The 22,120-nt window shown below is 37.7% G+C and overlaps 2 long non-coding RNA genes across 2 annotated transcripts; both read left to right on the forward strand.

The window, feature by feature from the left end:
* The first annotated feature begins 1,232 nt into the window (after positions 1 to 1,232).
* Positions 1,233 to 2,199, forward strand: LOC140004938 (uncharacterized). The gene is made up of 2 exons (XR_011812757.1): positions 1,233 to 1,322; positions 2,001 to 2,199. It is a non-coding gene; the product is annotated as an uncharacterized lncRNA (long non-coding RNA).
* A 1,700-nt stretch (positions 2,200 to 3,899) lies between these two features.
* Positions 3,900 to 6,653, forward strand: LOC140004939 (uncharacterized). Its single transcript, XR_011812758.1, has 3 exons — positions 3,900 to 4,061; positions 5,570 to 5,657; positions 6,336 to 6,653. It is a non-coding gene; the product is annotated as an uncharacterized lncRNA (long non-coding RNA).
* Positions 6,654 to 22,120: the final 15,467 nt, after the last annotated feature.

Genomic DNA, 22,120 nt, shown 5'->3' on the forward strand with positions numbered 1-22,120 from the left:
ATTTATACCAACTTAATAATTAGTTTGTTCTTCCCTGCTATTAGGTTCAGGATTTGAATCCTGTACCTGGCAGTTGGGGGTGGAAAGGTTGCGGATAGGGGTAAAAGGTGTAAAAAAAAAGCTTAATAATTAGTTTCAATTGAATCCTATCTCGTAATTCGACTATGTTCATTCAATTAATGGTGGCAAGTTAACAAATGAGTGAAGGGAATATATTAGGAAATAAGTGCAATTGAATATTTGATTCTTTCATGACTAAAAAGAATTCTAGATGTCGCGCCCCACTTTTTGACTGTGTGAATGTAGTATGTATGTGAACGTGTGTGAAAAATGAAAATAAAAGGCCCTGGGACTTGAAAATGCGACGATTTGGCCAAACAGAGTTCAAAAAGGATTTTTTGCATGAAAAATAGAGTCGCCACTTGGTATGGAGTTAGGGTGTACCAAGTCACCCAAAAAATGAATTTTTGAAAAGCAAAGTAAACAAACCCCTTTTTAAGAACTCTTAGGTCTACGTAACCAAAGAAAGGGATCGGGGTCACATTTGATAAGGGAGAAGGCAAAGGCAAAGCCTAAGGCACTCCCTTACCCTAGCCAAAGCTAGTTGCGCGATTTAGCCCTACGTTTCCTAATTCTTTTACTCAAAATATGCGTTTCATGTTAGATATGACTAGTGGATATGAAAAAGAAATGCAATCCTAAATCTAAAATGTCTCTTACGAGGCTTTTTGGTCCCAACCACATGAGTTGTGGTGGCCAATAAGGAAAATCCTCATAGAGGTCGCGAATGATGCAAATGAAGACTCAAATATGAATGCAAGTGTGAAAATGTAAGAAAACGTGCATGTGTGCGAATTGGGAAAATAAAGGTGTTTGTGTGCAAGTGGATGAAAATATAATAGTAGATACATATAAGTGCAATTGAGTTCAATTTGTGAGGTGGAAAACAAGTGACAAGAAGAAAAATGTGTGAACATGACATTTGTATTGAGAAAGGTATAAGTAGTGAGAAAATGTGGATAAGAGGGTGAGGGAGTGACATGATGAGAATGAAAGTGTATGAACCTATAGGAATGCATCAAGTCGGGTACGGGAATGACTCCTAACTTCATGACTTTAATTTTCCCTTTGATTAGAAGGAAGAACTAGCGTGCTAAGGCTATTTTGCCGTTTTGCCTGTTTTGGGTCTGTTAGTAGCCGTTTGTGATATAATGTGATAAAATCTTTATTTCAGACCGTGGTGAGCTAGGCGGAGCCGGTGGGGCCCACTACTAGCCAACACACGAAGTGATTTCCGCTTTTGTACTACTTTTGTATTTTGGGTAAGTATTCAGGCCGCTCTTGTGTGTTAGTTGCTTATGTGTTTCGATATGTATGAAGAGGGTACTTAGGCGAGGGTGTATTTTATCGCACTCGACCTAAACCCTAAATTTGCGCACATATTTGTACATGGCTTGTGTATATGAGCAATTTTGGAATTTAAAACCCTTGAGCTTGTGGCTCGGGATGATTTTTGAATAATTTTGTGAAGTTTGTGAGTTTGAGGCCCGATCTCAATACCTAGATGGATTATTCGAGCCGGTTAGGGCTTGGTCGAAATCAGTCCAACTTGGTTTGAGGTCACCAAGTTTGTGAATCCGGTTCACCGAGTATGTGGACCAAGTTTGTGACCCGAGCTTGTGACTCAAGCTCAAGTTTGTGATTTCGTTCGCCCAGGCAAGTTTGTGAGGTGACTGGCCAGTGAGGGTGATAAGGTGTTCGGTGGGTGTACAAGTGGAGTTCTACGGACCTTATTTGTGGTATACGGAGTGTCGGCAGGAGGTCACGCATGGCAAACGACTTGGCTTTGGAGACAACCTGTATCCTTCCTTTGTATTGTTACTTTTGCACTTGACTTGGCATTTTGTGAAATAATTGCTTATCTAAATGTGAAATTTACGCTTTTACCCCTGTTTACTTACTAAGCATATACCTTACCCCTTTCCTTTTGTTTTCCTTAGCAGGGGGCCGACGCGGGGATCGCTCGGGAAGGTGTTTAGGGTTTCGATTATAGACGAGTGAACTTGTACTTGTTTTAGGTTGACTAGTAAGATGTATATATTTGTTGTGGTGGTTATAGTTCTCAGCTTTTCTAGGTTTTACTTTCTGGTACTCGTGATGTGAATTGGATGTAATATCTGAGATTTATCTTGAAATTCATTTGAGGACTGTAGTGTTTGAGTGAGTCCCAGCGAGAGTTGGGCAGGCGACCCGCCGAACCCTGGGGTACACCCTAGGGGGTGGTGGGGCCGTCACAGGTGGTATCAGAGCTTAGGCTTCCGATCTCTGTAGTGTATCCTAGGCTTGAAGTTTAGGATACCGGACTGTGGGATTTGATTTTATTTGAAAGTTAAGCAATTGAGGGATAAAACCTATAGTTGCTTCGCGTGGTCTCTGCGCGGGGTGAGCATGGATGAAGTGGTGAATAAGTATGAAGGACTAGATGCTCGGTCAAGCATAAGTTATGGATCATAAATGTTATAGGCCTTAAATCTTTCTCATGGTATCTGAGGACCATAGGCAGGTACGTCAGGTAGGAATTTCGATTGTAGATAGTTTACTCTTGGGACTGCAGCTTGAGATGTGAATTATCTTATTTCGGATTCTTGTGCCTGAGTACTCCAGAGTTGAGGCACTGCTAAGTACTTGAGATTTGCGGTTTGGGAACATGAACAGGCTTTGTCTGGCTAGAGTGAGTACAAGAGATCAACGGGCACTTTGGGAAGTGGAGTAAGAAACCGGACGAGGGTGGTTTTCACTGAGTGTGGGACGACAAGTCGCGTTTCTTTCATTTTGCCCTTGTATTGTCCCTACATGTCATTTACTTGCGGTATGTTAATACCTGCATATATAGCACTTGCTGCACTTGACTTTGTCTAACTTGAAATGTCTCTTGGTGTATATGGTGCATTATATTGCATACATTTTGGCGTGACTTGTATATATATGTACACCTTTTGATTATTTCGAGTTTTCCAACCCTTAGCTCGTTGATTGCAATTTCGAGGACGAAATTCTTTGAAGAAGGGGAGATTGTGATACCCCAAAGTTTAGGATACTATTTTTGTTTAATCTCAAAGAAAAGATTATGGTTTTTTTTTTATTTTATTTTTGTCTTAAAACATTGTTTTATTTTAAAGACTAGAAACCCTACTTGTACTTTAAAACCCTAGTTTACTTGTGACTAGCAGGTTATGTTTAAATCCCTCATATTTGAATCAAAATCCTAATTTTATTCTATGAAATTGTAAAATTCATCACACTTTTCTTAAAATTCCTTTTATTTGGAAATTATTCATTTAATATGATCCTACTACTCAAGTACTCCACAACAAGTGCAAATGAACCTAGAAAGTAGGGTTTCACTCTTCGTTTTCAAGATTGGAGCAAATTAGGGTTTTCGCGATTTTTCGCCGGATGATTATCCGGTACGGAGTGAGGATCAAATTTGGTGCTTAAGAGTGACTTTTGGATGAGGAAATATTATATGATTTGAAGTGATAATAATAAGTTAGTGATTAGAAAGTAAAAACCCTAGTATACGCGATTTAAGAAAAATCGGCTCGAACCGACGGGTACCGTTTGTTACCGGGTAAACACACCACTTGACCCATACTTTATTACCTTAATCTTCTCATTTTATTTCAGCTAATTAACCCTCAAAATATCTCATACACCAGCCACAATATTTGATCAAGAAAACAAGAGAAAAGAAAAAATTTTGACTACCAATCAACTTGTGACACTTGTCACCTTTGACCCAAATCAATTCCTATCCTTTTAACCTTCTTTGAAGCTTCAATTGCACTTTATTTCAGCCTCTATTTCTGCCATATGAACCGTGAGAAAGAGAGGGAAAAGCCAAGAGAAAGAAATCGTAATCCATCTTGAGTTTGGTCCACTTAAGTGAGAAAACAAGAAATCTAAACCGATTAATCAATAGTTTGAGAGCTTGGGAAGCTTAAGGAACCAGAAATTTCAAGAGGAGATGAAGTATTACTCTTGCAAGCCCTTTTGTTGAGGTATAAGGTCTGACCCATGGCTTTGGTTCTTTTATTTTTGTTTAAGATGTTATATAGCTTGTGTTTTGGTTAGATTAGTAGCTATACAAGTTGTTGTGATGATTTTGGGGTGATGTATATGACTTTGGGTTTGACCGATTTCCTTCTTATACTTGTTGTAGGAGTGGTATATGATGTATATAGGCTTGTATAAGAGGTTGTGGTAGTGATTGAATCAAGAAAATGAAGAGATTGCCCCTGAAATCCCAAATTTCCAGATTTCTGGAAAATATGACTTCCATTCTGTCCGGTTTTAGTGCTCCATGTTAGAGGCCGAATTAGCCTTAGGTTAAAACATGAAAGTTGTAGGGAATGATGTTTTAGAGATACCTACAAAATTTCAGCTCAATCGGAGCAACGTAGCCTGTGCAAAGACTAAATTACCCCTGCTGCCCTGTTTCTACCCGAATTTGATAATTGCGTCTGTAATTGGATTATTTTGGTTGGGAATACTTCAGAATTGGTTTTTGAGGTCTTCTGATGAATTGTAGCCGTGTTTCTAAGCTTTCGTATGGCTTTGGAATTTCTGGATTTGGACTTATGTAGACTGTTTTATGATGTTTGTACTAGAATACGGTTTGTGAACCTGTTTTGCAATTCTGGTGTAGTATATTACATTTTTCACGTAGTTACACTCGAAATTGGACTGAGTAGCCTTCTTAAATATTGTAGCCCCTTATGTCCTGTATATGCCTGTAAAATTTCAGGTCAAACGGATTAGTGTATCATGAGTTATAGATGAAATACTCAAGCATGTTCTGAACATCAGATTCTGTGCATTTTTAGTGTAGCTTCTGCCCGTGACTTTTTCGGTTTTGATACCGTGCGATCTGGGTGTTTACTCCTTCATAAGAAATGTAGATCTTGGTTTTGGCTTTGAATTGGTATAAAGTGCGTCGAAATCTGAGTTTCGTAGCTCCCGTTATGACCGAAACAAGATTTATCGTCAGAACTGCCTTTGAATCTGGACAGTTCTGACGGGTACTTTGGCACTCTATTTTCGTTCTGTTCTGAATAGATTCAGGTCTTAGCCAAAACATCAAAGTTTTAACCTTATGTCTCAGCTTTCTAATGCCTTTGGAATTTCCTGATTTGGATTTGTGAGCTGGGAGTTATGGTCCAGCAAACAACCCTGTTCGTCACCTTAAGACGTAAATTTCTGGTATTGTTTTCTACAATTTCGACCTACTTCCATTCAGATCTAGATTAAAGTTTCTTCAGGGGATTTGTAGCCCTTTCTCATAGTTTCGAAACGGTATCTCGTTCACTTTGATCCGACATTCCTAGCCTAATCTTTGATCAAAACGATTTGAGATGGCAGATTTGGCCGTTTCCTTTTGCCGTTCCGCGCACTTGCATGTGCCAATTTTGCCGTTTCCATACTTACGTGTGTCGGCTTTTGCCGTTTTGCCTGTTTTGGGTCTGTTAGTAGCCGTTTGTGATATAATGTGATAAAATCTTTATTTCAGACCGTGGTGAGCTAGGCGGAGCCGGTGGGGCCCACTACTAGCCAACACACGAAGTGATTTCCGCTTTTGTACTACTTTTGTATTTTGGGTAAGTATTCAGGCCGCTCTTGTGTGTTAGTTGCTTATGTGTTTCGATATGTATGAAGAGGGTACTTAGGCGAGGGTGTATTTTATCGCACTCGACCTAAATCCTAAATTTACGCACATATTTGTACATGGCTTGTGTATATGAGCAATTTTGGAATTTAAAACCCTTGAACTTGTGGCTCGGGATGATTTTTGAATAATTTTGTGAAGTTTGTGAGTTTGGGGCCCGATCTCAATACCTAGATGGACTATTCGAGCCGGTTAGGGCTTGGTCGAAGTCAGTCCAACTTGGTTTGAGGTCACCAAGTTTGTGAATCCGGTTCACCGAGTATGTGGACCAAGTTTGTGACCCGAGCTTGTGACTCAAGCTCAAGTTTGTGATTTCGTTTGCCCGGGCAAGTTTGTGAGGTGACTGGCCAGTGAGGGTGATAAGGTGTTCGGTGGGTGTACAAGTGGAGTTCTACGGACCTTATTTGTGGTCGACGGAGTGTCGGCAGGAGGTCACGCATGGCAAACGACTTGGCTTTGGAGCCAACCTGTATCCTTCCTTTATATTGTTACTTTTGCACTTGACTTGGTATTTTGTGAAATAATTGCTTATCTAAATGTGAAATTTACGCTTTTACCCCTGTTTACTTACTAAGCATATAGCTTACCCCTTTCCTTTTGTTTTCCTTAGCAGGGGGCCGACGCGGGGATCGCTCGGGAAGGTGTTTAGGGTTTCGATGATAGACAAGTGAACTTGTACTTGTTTTAGGTTGACTAGTAAGATGTATATATTTGTTGTGGTGGTTATAGTTCTCAGCTTTTCTAGGTTTTACTTTCTGGTACTCGTGATGTGAATTGGATGTAATATCTGAGATTTATCTTGAAATTCATTTAAGGACTGTAGTGTTTGAGTGAGTCCCGGCGAGAGCTGGGCAGGCGACCCGCCGAACCCTGGGGTACGCCCTAGGGGGTGGTGGGGCCGTCACACCTTGAACATTTTGAAGCAAAAGTTGCCCCAATTTATCAATCAATGTGACTGACTTTATTTTGGAATTAAGTGAAGGAGAAAGGTATCTCATGGGTCTTCTGAGTGACCTCTTTTAATTTTTGAACACTCTTATTGTGTAGCTCAGATCACCAATCTAGTGTACACAAGAATTTTAGAAAGCATACACTTGCGAATTTTCAGGCTGGAGGTTGAAAAAACTCTCAATTCGGTCTTATTTCTTAAACTTCATCATGAAATCTCTTAATGAGCTCGATAAAGAATGAAATGTACACAAGTATTATACAAAACAAATAATTGTCTGAACAAAAGCTTCATTAATGCGAATGTTTGAAAAATTTTAAAGCAATACATATGAGAAAAATTCTACAAAACTCCTTTGCACATGTATACACATATCCCCTTTTTCTTCGAGCAATGAAATCCCTTAGATGTTTTGCACGAGCGCTTTCAGATGAATTTTCGAATTCACATTGTAAGGCCTGCCTAAGAATCAAGTAATACTTGTAATTTTCAAACTTTATCAGATCAAAATTGTTATCAGATATAGAAAGGTATTTTCCCTTTATTGAAATATTTTTATGAATGCAGGGGGAGGGGAAAAACAAGAGAAAAAAATACCCAGAGTCAGTAAGCAAGAATAAAAAATCGGTATGCATGTCCTATGGGGGAACCCTTTTTATGCCAAGGGTAGGCCTAGCATGAAAATGCGATCCTCTAGGGTAGGTACTATACCATACCTGATGAATCCGATCAATTGATTGAGTGAAAAATGATTTGAAAATTTTGCCAACTTGGAGTGAGAAGAAACATTCGTCCTAAAAATGAGGGCAAAGTCGGAATGGATTGCTTGCTTTGTTCGACACATGATGTGCCAAAGGGGGTAAAATAGTCAAATTCATTGAATGAAATTTGATTATTTATTGAAAATTGAATGGATAACCCTAAAAATGAATTAAACTAATCAAATGAATTGAACGAAATCCATTGATCAAACCGATCGAGTGAAAGGATGAATTATTCAAAAACGACCGAGTTGCCCTAAAAATAGGTAAATTGGTCAAATGAATTGAAATTGATGGTTTATTCAAAATCGACTAGATTGCCCTAAAATGGATAAACTAGTCAAATGAATTCAAAATCGACTAGGTTGCCCTAAAAATAAACAAATTGATAAAATGGACTGGATGAAATTGACGAATAAAATGATCCAATGGACTGAATGGAATTGACGGCTTATTGCGATGCATTAGTCTATGAGCCTTCTAAAATCAAATTTTGGCCTCAGTTTATTTATCGTCTCAATAGCGAGGAATGATTTGTGAATTTTTTCAAATTAATGTCCTTTGTGACGCCCCGAAAAAAAAATGAGTTTGAGAACCCGGAAATTTTGTAATTTTCTAGGGTTTATTTTTTTAATCGCCCGTTTTTCTACATTTTCTTGATTAGAAAAATTCCCCAGATAAAGTTTATGAGCAAAGATAGTTTTAAAATGATTTTTCTAGTATCGGTTAGTTTTTGAGAAATTAAGAGCGTATTTTGAACGTGGGACCCGCAAGTGCGGTAAATGCATTATATTTTTGACAACTTGTTGGAATTTTGTATTAAATGATATTATTTTACAAGGTGTTAAGATATTTGTATTGGAGAGACAAAAAGATAAGTTTTAAATCAAAAGGTGACAAGTGTCACCATCCTATTCACTCTTGGACTTTTCACCATCTTACCTTAACTTTACTAAAACCAAAATTTGACCAAAAATCAAGCCATTTCTTCCTTCTCATGGCTGAAACTTGGAGAGCAAGAGAGAGAGAAAAACCTTCATCTTTCACTCCAATTTCTTACTTCAATCTTGAGTTTTAACCGATGGAATTGCAAATCACTCCATAAAAGTTGGTTACTAAGGAGATTCCAAGGTCTTGGTGGAGTTATTTTGGAGAAGGAACCACTAAGCTACTATCTTTTGTGAGGTATCAAGGTATGGTGTGTAAAGATTCATTGTTTGTTTCCAATAATGGTAAATTAGTGACTTGTGATGGCTAAAGAGATGGTTTGATGGATTATATCTTGAGTTGTGGTTGAATTGGTGAAGTTTTATAATTATTGGGAATTTTTCTGTTTTCATATGAACATGCTTGTGTGGCTATATATGATGATTGGAAATGATGTTTAAGGACTCTATGAGGTGGAAAAAGTGATTAATTGCAATCAATTTCTGTTTTGGAAGAAATTTCAGAAAATCAGGGTTTTGTGATGAACATTCTGTCCGAATTTTTAGGTCCTATATAGAGGCCGAATTGGCCTTTGTTTAAAACATGAAAGTTGTAGGGAATGACATTTTAGAGGTGCCTACAAAATTTCAGGTCAATCGGAGTAGTGTGGAATGAGAAAAGTCGAAATTACTATTACTGTTCTGGTTTTACCCGAAATTGAGAAGTGCGTCTGTAATTGGTTGTTTTGGCTGGAATTGCTTCCGAATTAGTTATTGAGGCCTTCTAATGAAATTTAGCCCTGTTTCTTATCTTTCAGCTGGTTTTGGAATTGCTAGATTTGGACTTGGATTGCCTGATTTATGATGTTTCCGCTAGAATGCGTTTTGTGAATTTGTTTTTGTGATTCTGGTATGGTATCTTGCATTTTTGACCTGGTTACACTCGAAACTGGGTTGAGTGACCTTCTGCAATATTGTAACCCTATCTCTTAGCTTTGAAACGGTGTATCTTGCACCTTCATCCGACAATCGTAGCACCTTTGGTACCATTACCGCAAAATGACATCAAAACTGTTTTTTCTGGTTTTGAGCTTAACTTTCATTTCCGGACTTTTTCCTAGCTTGACTTGTCTTTGTACTACTTGGAGCTTGCTGAATGGCTATTGGATGAACTTGTTGTTGTGTGTGTACCTTTGGGTTGGAATGAGGAAATAATGAAGCCATGATGGCTGGAAAAGTAAGCAAATTTAGGGGAAGTGCTGTCCGAACTTTTAAAGGATTTGTTTGCATTGAGTTTGTAATCTAAGACTTGGGTTTGAGCAAGGCAATGATACATGATGGATGATTTCTGAGCCATTGAGGTGAGTGACCTCAAACTATTTCTGAAGTTCTTTATGAACCGTTTCCTGCATTATTTACTTTTAAACTGTTTCCAAAAGTTACTTTTGAACTGTTTTCTTGCATATCATGCGTACTTGCATATGAGTGTCCCTTGGTTGCTGTAATTCTTGACTTATTGGCTTGTCATTATTAATTGAAAATGTGTTAAGTACTTTCGATGATTGTTAAAACGAGTTTTCTAGGTGAGTGTGTACTTTATCGCACTCGACCTAAATAAATATGAATTTTCAATGATTAATGATTAAATGCTAGTTGCGCATGATGTAAGCCTTTTGACTGAACTGGCCACTGCCCTTCGTTACCGATCAACTCGAGCCAGAAGCGGACTCGGTCGGGCGATATGGTGACCCTGGGTGAATTTGGTATACTCGAGTATTACCTTGTAGTCCGGCTACGTCCGGATGGGTGGAGTCCGGCCAACGTCGGATGGGTGGAGTCCGGTCAACGTCCGGAAAAGGGGATGAACGAATAAAAAGATGAACGAGGGTTTATTTATAAAAATGAAATTTTCAAATAATTGGAGGAATAAGGGGAAATGTCAGGGGAACGAACAAATGAATAGCTCCATGTGAGCGGTATCCTTTTAATGAATATGTTACTATCGCTTTCCATTGTAAATGTTTCTTGAATTATTGATACTCCATATTTAATGTTTTGTAAATGCTGTAATCGTTTCTGGACTTATCATTTGATTTATGACATCATTGATTTATGACATCATTGAAAAGAAATATTGTTAAACCGATTTGATTACTGATTTTCTGGTTACTCGCTGAGCTTCTAGCTCACCCCAAAAATATTTTATTTCCCTCCACAGGGCTCAAGGCGAAGGCAGGACTTGTTGTGCTTATTCACGTGAATGGATGGCCTATATCTTGTACAGTTTTGGATTTGGAATCATTTGATGTATAGTTGGGAATTTGTTTCCGTTGCATTTGTGACATGTAATTATTGGAGACTTGGATGTATATTTGTGGACCATGTGATGTATATTTGAGGTTTATTCTTGTAATTCATTTGAGGACTTTAGTGAACGACTGAGTCCCGGCGAGAGTCGGGCAGGCGGCCCGCCGAACCCTCTGGTTCGCCTTAGGGGGAGGTGGGGTCGTCACATCCTTTTTACAAGGGATTTTTACCAATTTGATAAAATGGCCAAAAAGTGATTATTAAACGCTCATATTCCAAAGATTGCTCTATGAAAATGATTGGATCCTACCTTACGTTGTGCACTACCCCTTTGGATGGTACAAAATGTAAACGTGCAAGTCTCCTTGGATTAAGTATCCGAGACACAAGGTGGCTTATTCCTAGCACGGGATCGCCTAAATGGCATTCCCTTTCTAGGGTTTATGCGTGATGCCGGTTTATTAAAGTAGTAAAATATGCAATTTGAAATGAAACATGACCTAAGGGACCCTTCATTTGCCAGGGTAAGCCTAAAATGATATGACATTATTAATTTATGAACGAAATATACCACAACTTCTTAAACGTGCAATATCCTATCTACATGGGTAGGCTTCTAAAAGAAGGTCATGCCAGACCTCTTATTTGCTAGGGGTTTGTGAATGCAATGGGGACACAAAACCAAGAAAAGTTAGTTCAGACAGATAAATACACATAACACATTGTAGCAACGAGATAAAGCAATCAATACAAAGCAATAAAAGGAAAAAAAGGGTTGGATCCCTCCCCTCGTGAATAGTGTCCCTAGCTCAGGATAAGGCCGACTCTACCCTAGGCAAGCTATCATGGATGCATGAGGTATTGGCTCACTAATGCATCTAGACTCGATAGGTTTTAGGTCCCCGAGCCTTCAGACTTGGAAACCAAGGGTCATCAATCCCAAGGTTCTTTGTCGGTGGCTTGAGCGATTCCCCAGACATTGCTACGCACACGTCGTGTTACGGCTACATGTCTGAGTGAATCTATCGAAAATCCTCAACCTTCGACTAAAAGCTAAAGGCTATTGACCCAAAGCTTAAAGCGGAAGATTGAGTGACCCCTCGTATCGTGCTACGCACACGTCGTGTCACGATCACACGTCCAAGTGGGTCGCCTAATCCTAATAGGGTGGAGTGGCGTGACAAGCCACTAAAAGAAAAAATAAAGGAGGGATAAATAATAAAGCGTATGCACGTATGCTAGTGCTCGTTTGGAGGGGAGGGATCGAGAACCAACGCGAGGCTCTAGGGTAATACACCCCTCCCAAATGCAATGTAAAACATGAGATAAAACAAGTAAAACATACATCCAAACAACCAATCATACATTCGTGAGCGAGGGAGTAGTTTGAGACACGCGCGAAGCAAAAGGTCCCAAAATGGCAAATGCAACCCTAATATCCAAATGCTATGCATAAGAAGGGTAGAAAAAGGAAAAGAATGGCTAAATCAAATGCTTGGACCCACTTAGGAAGTCCCCAGTGGAGTCGCCAACTGTCGCGCCCCACTTTTTGATTGTGTGAATGTAGTATGTATGTGAACGTGTGTGAAAAATGAAAATAAAAGGCCGTGGGACTTGAAAATGCTACGATTTGGCCAAACAGAGTTTAAAAAGGATTTTTTGCATGAAAAATGGAGTCGCCACTTGGTATGGAGTTAGGGTGTACCAAGTCACCCAAAAAATGAATTTTTTGAAAAGCAAAGTAAACAAACCCCTTTTTAAGAACTCTTAGATCTACATAACCAAAGAAAGGGATCGGGGGTCACATTTGATAAGGGAGAAGGCAAAGGCAAAGCCTAAGGCACTCCCTTACCCTAGCCAAAGCTAGTTGCGCGATTTAGCCCCACGTTTCCTAATTCTTTTACTCAAAATATGCGTTTCATGTTGGATATGACTAATGGATATGAAAAAGAAATGCAATCCTAAATCTAAAATGTCTCTTACGAGGCTTTTTGGTCCCAACCACATGAGTTGTGGTGGCCAATAAGGAAAATCTTCATAGAGGTCGCGAATGATGCAAATGAAGACTCAAATATGAATGCAAGTGTGAAAATGTAAGAAAACGTGCATGTGTGCGAATTGGGAAAATAAAGGTGTTTGTGTGCAAGTGGATGAAAATATAATAGTAGATACATATAAGTGCAATTGAGTGCAATTTGTGAGGTAGATAACAAGTGACAAGAAGAAAAATGTGTGAACATGGCATTTGTATTGAGAAAGGTATAAGTAGTGAGAAAATGTGGATAAGAGGGTGAGGGAGTGACATGATGAGAATGAAAGTGTATGAACCTATAGGAATGCATCAAGTCGGGTACGGGAATGACTCCTAACTTCATGACTTTAATTTTTCCTTTGATTAGAGGGAAGAACTAGCGTACTAAGGCTATTTTGTAGCCACACTCGCTCGTTTTCCTTATCTAAAGGGGACCCTCAAGCAAATGTACCCTATAACTAACATGAAGATGCAAAAAGCCTAAAATGAAGGGAAAAGGTTTGGAGGAGCATGCCAAATGCTAGAAAACTAAGAAAAATGCATGGAATGTAGTGAGGCATACAGAAAATGCACTAGCGAGAGGGACGGGCCTAATGGGTCTAGCATTGGACTAACTCATATCTATGAATTCCTACTAGCATTTGGACTAGTGAAAAATCGGAATGAAGGGCCACAACTAGCGTTGGACTAATGTGGTAACGTCACACATTCATTACAATCAAATAAAACCTAATAAAGCAAATAAAAACATAAATCACATAACACATAAGCATGGTATCTAGATGCAATGCCCTAGGAAAGCAAGTAACACATAACACGTAGGCATGCAAAACACATATAAGACAAATAAAGCAAATAAAGCCCTAACTATTACATTTGGGGGAAGCCTACTACAATCTAAAAAGGGAAAATAAATAATAAATACCTAACTATTACAAATTTGGCATTCAAGTGCCTTTCAAATGACCAAAATTGAATTAAAATAAATATGCCAAATTAAAAATAAATAAAGCGAATAAATAAATAAATGAATAATTCAAAAGGCAAGCAATTAAGCATGTAAAGGCACATAAGGCACGTAGAGTCAAATCAAGTAAGAAATGAGGGAAAGGGTGTACCTCCCTTGAATTGGGGCTCCAATGAAATGAAATCAGTTATTTGCCCTCCAAAAATAAAGAAAGAGGTCAAGGTACCAATTTATTTGGCAAATAATCGCAAAGAATAAAATAAACATGAATTTGAATCAACTAAATCATGTCAACAACCCATATTTAAGAGGTCAAGAGAAGAAAGGACTTGATTGCAAAGATTGACAAAAGTTTGGGGCCAAAATTGAAGAAAAATAAAGTTCAAGGACTCATTTGCAATTAAAGTAAGGACCCAATTGAATGAAATTGAAAGTTGTTAGGGCTATAGTGAAAACACTCGAAAGTCAGGGGACTGGAATGAAATTTCGTTATCAGGCTTCTTGGCAAAACAGGCCATTGGGCTATTTTCTATTTTCTTGGGCTAAAACCCCCCAAAACCAAACAAAAGTCCAAGGCAAAAGAGCGGGCTAGTGTATTATTTTGGCCCAAAAGTAGCCAACCAAACATATGGGCCTTAGCTCTCTGGCCCAAACCAAAACCCAATGAAATAACCTGGCAACCCATTAGCCAAACCCAACAAAGTATTATTACCCAAAACTCTAAACCATACCACTAAACCCAACAATATAAACAAATCAACTAAAATTATTAAGCCACAATTATAACCTAAAATCAAGAATTAACCTATCCAAAAAAGTCACATAAAACATGCAAAACAGATGATTAAACTTAAAAGGATAAAATTAGCTCAATTTTCCCAGATTTTGGGCCACAGTGAAACAACAGGAAATATGAGGGGTGAAAGTATAATCTTTGGAATATTTTCCATGCAAACTGCATACAAAAGCTGTGAAACGTTCTGCAACAAGAAACATTTCTAATGAATGCATTTTGTAACCAAAAACGCAGCCCGCAAAATTTCATGCTCGTATGTAGACTTCAACCTCACACACCACCTTGATCAGAACCATTTTAACCAACATCAAAGCTTTAGATCTTAAGCAAAGAAACACAACATTCAATACTCCAACGCGCAGATTTCAATTCCAGAAACTCCATTCCTTCTCAGAAGCTTTAGTGTCAAAATAGCCATGAAGGAATAGAATACAAGACGGAATATGCATGACCAAAAACACCCGAACAAATCCAATTTTCCCGAAACCAACCTCTAAAAACTTCGATCCAAATTTCCAGGAAGCAAACCCAGAATATCAAAACCAGATAAACACATCATATTAAAAGCATATCAAACCTGCTCAATTTCATTTTTCACACACAAATTTCAGATTGAAACGCACACTTTAATCAAAACTTTCTCAACTAAACATCAAAGCTTTAATCTGGACAGTAAGACCACTAAAATTTAACATCTAAACATGCAAAAGGAACCTCAGAATAAGATCACTAAGCTTCAGCTAACGCAACCTAATGTTTCAAAAATGTGAATTGGCGTGGCAGTAACAGATTTTCCATTCTTCATTCGGACCTCTTATCAGACAGGAAATGGGCATTAAGAACTACGATGATTGTCATTCCATGAAGTCACGGCCGGCCCCAATCTTATCAGACAAGCCAGGAATTTCAACCCAATCAACAAACCGCATGCAACCAATCATTGAAATCATTATCTTACTCACAAATTTCAGCATCTTAAACTTCCCAAGAATAGGGTTAAGCAACTAATCATGCCCGCTATAGGCACAATCAACCTCATTAGCTAAACGAACAGGACCGTTACAGAAGCCCACAATTTGTACAATTTCCGGCCAGGTTTGAAATGGAATTCTGACTCATCGCACAAGTCATCATTCAAGGGGAATTTTAGCTGACCATTTTGTCGAGCAACAAAAGAGCATAAAATTCATTAATGATTCGTTGTTCAATCAATGCTGTAACTAGCCCAAAATTTGCCAGAAACAAAGAAATTCAGCCCAAACAACGTATGCATCATGTGTATTCAGAAATTAAGGCCAATTAACAGAAAAATTCCACTAAATAATGACACGGCAAACACATTTCAACAAACTTGACCAGAACTGAGACTTAAAGAGCGGAAAAGAAAAACTTACAGTGCTCTTGCTCGGCAAAATTTCGCAAATCGCAAGGGAAAATTCTGGTGGCGGCAATGGCGGCAGTGGAGGTTGAAAGGTGGCGGCAGAGGTGGAGAGTAGCAGACAGCAACAGCGATGAGTGCGGCCTGGAGGTGGCTTGGGCAGGCGGTTGACCGCTTGTTGGTCGCGCTGGAGAAGAAAGGTGGCGCACGAGGTGGAGGTGCCGTGGCGGAGCTCGAATTGCGGCGGTGATTCCGGTTCTTTGCTAGGCCTCCTGGTCTTGGTTTCCTCACTTTTTCGTTTGGTTCTTTTGCCTCTGCCCGAAATTCCTCCTCCAAATTCTAGATTTCAGCCGCGGCTTCCTTCTCGGTTCTCTCCTTTCTTTTTTCTCTTTTCGGCCACCAACCAAGTTCTTTTCTTTCGTTTGTTTTTTCGTCCGATCCTCCTAGCCCGTTTCTTTTCCTCAGTTGTAAGCCTTCCCTGTTTTCTCGCCTAGCCGCTACTTCCATCTGTTTCTTTTTTCAGCCGTAAGCTTCCCCTAATTTTCCTTTTTCATCCGCTTGGCCCTTTTCCCTCCGGCTCCTCTTCTGTTTTCCTTTCCTTGACTTTCTTGCTTGCTCAAAACCCTAGCAGTCCCCCTCTGTTTTTTCATTTTCTCTGTTCATAGAAACTCGCTCCTCTATTTCTCTTCTGAAGCTTAGTCTTTTCTCCTTCGTCCCTTTTTACTCAGCCGAAGCCTCCCTTAGCTTTTTCTCTCGCTTTGTTTTCTTAGCCGCTGATGAAGCACCTATTTTTTTTTCGTTTTTCCACGGTTCCATTTTCATCCGCCACCCCCTTGGTTTTTCTTTTACTCTATTTTTTCAGCCGTCCTCAGCCCTCTTCTCTTTTCAGATTTTTAGCCGTCCAGACTCCCTCCCCCCACCTGCTGCGGCTGTTTCTTTTTTCTTTTATATGGGGGCAACACAGCCCTAAAACCTCAGCCATTTCTTCTAAAATTGCAGCCAAAGGGCTGCCCGAGTCCTTCCTTGCAAGCTGCGAAAATACACAGCTTGCATGCCGCGGATCCTCTTTTTTTTTTTTGTGAAAAGTAATTCAACAAAAATGCTAAAAGATTGAATTTAAAAGAAATAAACATATTTTGTGAACAATTTTCTTTTTTTTACAAATTTTATGCTAAAAGTCTTATAATAAAAATAAACAGCTAAAAGGGCAAAAACGAATAACAAAAATAAAACTAAAAATAAAAAAAATAAAATAAAATAAAATAATAGACAATAATAATCTAAACTGCTATAAAAATACTAGAAAATACCAAAACAAAGATTATGAAATTAATAGGTAATAATTATCACTAAAATAAAAATAAAAATAAAATAAAATAAAAATAAAACGGTTCAAAAATTTGGTGTCTACACTAGAAAACAAACTAATGGATGATGAACTTATTATTTTCTTAAATTATTAAAAACTAATAAAAGAAAAATAATTTGGGAGAACTTTTATAACCCCGTGTTTATATGATACTACTTTGGCCAAAATCAAATTTGAATAGTGTAAGAATCCAAAATTAATTATACAATTTATGTTTTTATCTGGAATTGAAAGTGTTGTGATTTGTTTGTTATTCTTTAATTTACCTGTTTACTTGTTTCTTGTGATTAAAAAAATTGAATGTACCCTAAATTAGTGTAGGATCAACCCTTATAGGATTTAACACTAACTAGAATAACAAATTAGTAGGGGCATAACATAATAACATAAAAGTGTGAGGTAATTGTTAGATTAGTTCTTGACTTATGCATGCTTGACAAGTGGTGAGAATGGAGTGCCAAGTGTAGATTATCTTGCATGACCTACAACACTTTTGGCTAGCATTATTCTCTTGTCTTGCTCCACTTCAGCCAAGAGAGGAACTAGAGAGACAGTTGCGAGAATTTCTCTTATCTTGCACCACTTCAGCCGAGAGAAAACTAGAGAGAGAGCTGAGAGAATTCCCTTATCTTGCTCCATTCAACCAAGAGAGACTAGAGTGTCTTGTCTCCACTTCCAGTTGAGAGAAGCCTTGTCTTGCCTCCATTTCCAGCCGAGAAGAAATCAAGAAGATGAGCCAACTTCTAACTTGATATGTAGCAGAAAAATAAGGTAAAATGGCCAGGAACTTCAACCTTCCATATACTTTAGAGAGATTTGGTTGCATGCTTGATTTGCAGATGACAATAGGTAGAAATAGTGATATGATCCGGATTCCCTACTCTAGTCCATGAAAATTTCGCATGCTTAAGTTTCACGTGAAGCAAGTGATCAAGTTCATTGAAGATCTGAAACTGTTTAAGCTTACTTCATGTTGTCTTTGTTTAGATAATTTCCAACATTATTAGTTCTTAATTGGAGTTAGATTAAGAGTTAATTTAGTCATTTGAATTATGCAATAAAGGCCAGGTCAAGTGGACCATTATTGAGCCCATTTAAGTTAGTTAGTTTCCTAATTTAGTCAAGTTAGGGTTTAGAAAAGTCATTACTTGTTTCCAAATTGATTAGGATACTTAAGTCTTGTAAAGGCTATAAATATAGCCTTGGTTCAACGTTGTTTTCTAGATTTTATGAAGAGTAAATTTTCTAGCAAACACTTGCCTGTCTTCGTAACTCTCTTGTCCAAGAGATCCAACTTGAATACTTGAGAATTCTTCTTGAGTGTTCATTGATTTATCAACCAATAACCACAATTGGTTGTGGTATCATCTACCAACAACTTTGATTAGCTAAATTATTAGGTTGTGGGTCAAGAATTCATCTTGGTTCATACCTTCGTGGTTTAGAAGGGTCAAGGGTTCCGCTTCAACTTGATTTCTTTGTTTAGGTCTAGGGCTAGGTGGGATACAAATTCATACTCTTGGGTGGGTTCGTATCAACTTGGCATCAGAACTAGTTGACGGTATCAAGTGTATCCTTTTTTTGTGTCTTTGTGTTCTTATTCCTTCGTTAGTTTTCCTTTTACCCAATCTGTCCGTGTTCTTTTTGCTATGCCTCCAATCATTGTGTCGTGTTCCTTCTTGTGTGTCTACAAAAAAATAATAATTCGGTACTGTTCATCATCACTGTTCATTGTTACTGTTCATCATACTGTACATCATTACTATTCATCCAAAAAGAATTTTTTTACCTTGTGTTTGTCTCTTATTGTTCTTGAAGTCTTGTGTCCACTAGAGTAAATAAAAAAAAATCTGGTCATTACCTGTGGGGAAAATTCGTGGCTGCTCACTAGTTTCTTGTTGATTCATGGCTGACCTTGCTTGTTTCTTGGGAGAAACGTTTGAAGCTCTTGAATTCTAGACAAAATCTTGAATTTCTTGAGCCCTTTGACTAATTTCCAACAACAAACCTTGAAGTTCTTGGGTTCTTGAATCTCTTGAAACCAACTTTCCAAATCTTGAACCCTAATTCATTTTCTTGGAAATTCAACTTGTGGCTGTTGTATTGGAATTAAGCGACCTTGAATGAAAAAAAAGAAGAGAGAATCTGATCCATGAAGAAAAAGGAAAAAAAAGAAAAAAAAAAGAAAAAGGAAACGGATCAAGAATAGCTCGCAATTTGAAAACCTATTGTGACTTGGTTTGTTACCTAAATTTGGTTACATTAACCTCGTCCAACTTGGAATTGATTAAGCCACTTGGAAAAGTTCTGAAACCAATATCTTGCTTTCCAAAAGTGAACCCAAGTTTCCCAAACAAATTTCCAAATCTGGTCGTCCAAGAAGTTTCCAAATTTCAGCCACTCCTAATTGGGTAGAAGTTTTCTAGGATCTTAAAATTTCTACCATTCATGTCTTGTTTTATTTGAGTCTTGTCCAGCCACAAAGTAAATTATTTTGAGTCTTATTTCTAGCTTATAGTCGAGTCTTTATAGCCCTAATAAGTCCAAATTAGTCTTGGACTAAAAGAGTCATTAGTTTCCTAATTGAGTCTTCTGTGTTCAAGTTTAGTTACTTTCCTATTCTTTGCCCTCCTTATTCAAACTAGACCTGGAAATTTTCTAGCAAGTTCCTGCAAATTTGAGTCATTAAAATCAACCCAATTTCATGTCCATCTTAAGCCAAGTGAACCACATCATAAATGTCACTGTTCCTTGCAAATTATTGGTTATAAGTCATTGAACCACTTGAGAAATTTCGGATTTCTTCAAGTAAGGATATCGACAACTTAGAGAATTGTTTGGTGAAGTTATTAGAGTGATTATTTGAGTATAAACACGAGTGTGAGTGAAACATGTAAGGGAATGAAGTGAGATATTTTACCACTAACTTTCAGTATCCCACGTAGCCCTGGACCTAGATGAAAAAATCAAGTTGAAGCGGAACCCTTGACCCTTCTAAACCACGCAGCTATGAACCAAGATGAATTCTTGACCCACAACGTAATAATTTATTGAACTAAAGTTGTTGGTAGATGATGCCACAACCAATTGTGGCTATTGGTTGATAAATCGATGAACACTCAAGAAGAATTCTAAAGTATTCAAGTTGGATCTCTTGGATAAGAGAGTTGCGAAGACACACAAGTGTTTGCTGAAAAACTCACTCTTTATAAAATCTAGAAAATAACGTTGAACTAAGGCCATATTTATAGCCTTTACAAGACTCAAATATCCTAATCAAATTTGGAAACAAGTAATGACTTTTCTAAACCCTAACTTGACTAAATTAGGAAACTAACTAACCTAAATGGGCTCAATAATGGTCCACATGTCCTGGCCTTTATTGCATAATGCAAATGACTAAATTAACTCTTAAACTAACTCTAATTAACAACTAATAATGCTGGAAATTATCTAAACAAAGACAACATGAAGTAAGCTTAAACAGCTTCGAATCTTCAATGAACTTGATCACTTGCTTCACGTGAAACTTAAGTATGCGAAATATTCATGGACTAGAGTAGAGAATCCGGATCATATTAAACTGGCGGTAGATCTTGCTAGAAATTTTAGTTCTTAAGCATGTGATGGACAATCTTTTTTCATAGCTTTTCATTTGAAATTTTGGCGAAGATTTTACTAGGAATGTATGATATATGTCTTATTTCTTGCATTGCATGATATATATAGTATGTTTACTTATGAACCTCGTGGAAAGTTGATAACTTAGCTGGGAAAAGTTGAAGAAACTGCTGGAAATTTGTTTGACTGGTCGAGTAAGGAAGAGGGAATTTTGTGAGGACTCGAAAGTTATTTTTATATTTTCTTGTATTTTTATTAAGTTAATTTATATTGTCTTTATTTTAGTTTACTTGCCTTAATTTCTTGGTTGTTTTAATGGTTGAGTCATGATTTTATCCTTTACCCTTATATAATTTGGTGCATGTTAAGTTTCGTAGTGCATTATACTAGTGTGACTAACTAGTGAGGTGTGTATTATAAATTTGGTGAATTAGAGTGAATTTTGTGCAAAGGGGATTGAGTGACAAGAGGTGTTAAGAGTTAATTGGAGAAATACTAAGTATCTTGGTGATTGGTGACAAATCAAGAGATAAAGAGATAGGCTTGAACCATATGCCACCAAGTGTCGATCATCTATGCACTCTTGGACCAAGACTAAGTTAGTATTTATCCTTCATTTTCTCATCAAAAAGCTCTTCATTTTTTCCTTCTTTTGGCCGAAATTTTAAGAGAAAAAAAGGAGAAAACACATTAAGTTCTAGCTTGATTAATTTAGAAAATTAAAGAAAAACCCTAATCTACTCAATAGATCTTTGAAGCTAGCATGGAAGGAAGCTCTTGGTGAAGTCTTGGAGGAAGAAAGCTTTTAGTTTGCATTCTATTCTAGGGTTTTGAGGTAAAAGAGTTAGGAACCATCTCTTTCTTCTCTTATCTTGAAGTTTGTTCAATCTATGAAGTAAAAGAAGCTAAAGGAAGCATGCTTACGGAAGATTTCATGGTTTTGTCAAGTTTTATTGAAATTTCCAGTTTTGATGCAAGATATATGTAGTTTAGTTTAGAGATTGATATATGTAAAATTTTGCTAGATTTCTTTGCCCAGAATATATATTGTATACTTATGAGATGTTATCTTGATTATTACTGGTTGCCATGAAAATAGGGTTGAAATTTGGAAGGTTAACTTGAGAAATTTAGGGGACAAGTTGCTGGAATTTTTCTCTTGTTAGTTAAGTGAGAGAGAGTGAGAGTTGAGGGATAAGTTTAGGGTGATTTGGACCTATTTTGCTCGAAATTACTTGAGAACATTTTGATTTTTACATATAAGTTGGATTGTAGCCAAAACCAAGCGA

Source organism: Coffea arabica, chromosome 4c (genome assembly GCF_036785885.1).
Source record: "Coffea arabica cultivar ET-39 chromosome 4c, Coffea Arabica ET-39 HiFi, whole genome shotgun sequence".
NCBI lineage: Eukaryota > Viridiplantae > Streptophyta > Magnoliopsida > Gentianales > Rubiaceae > Coffea > Coffea arabica.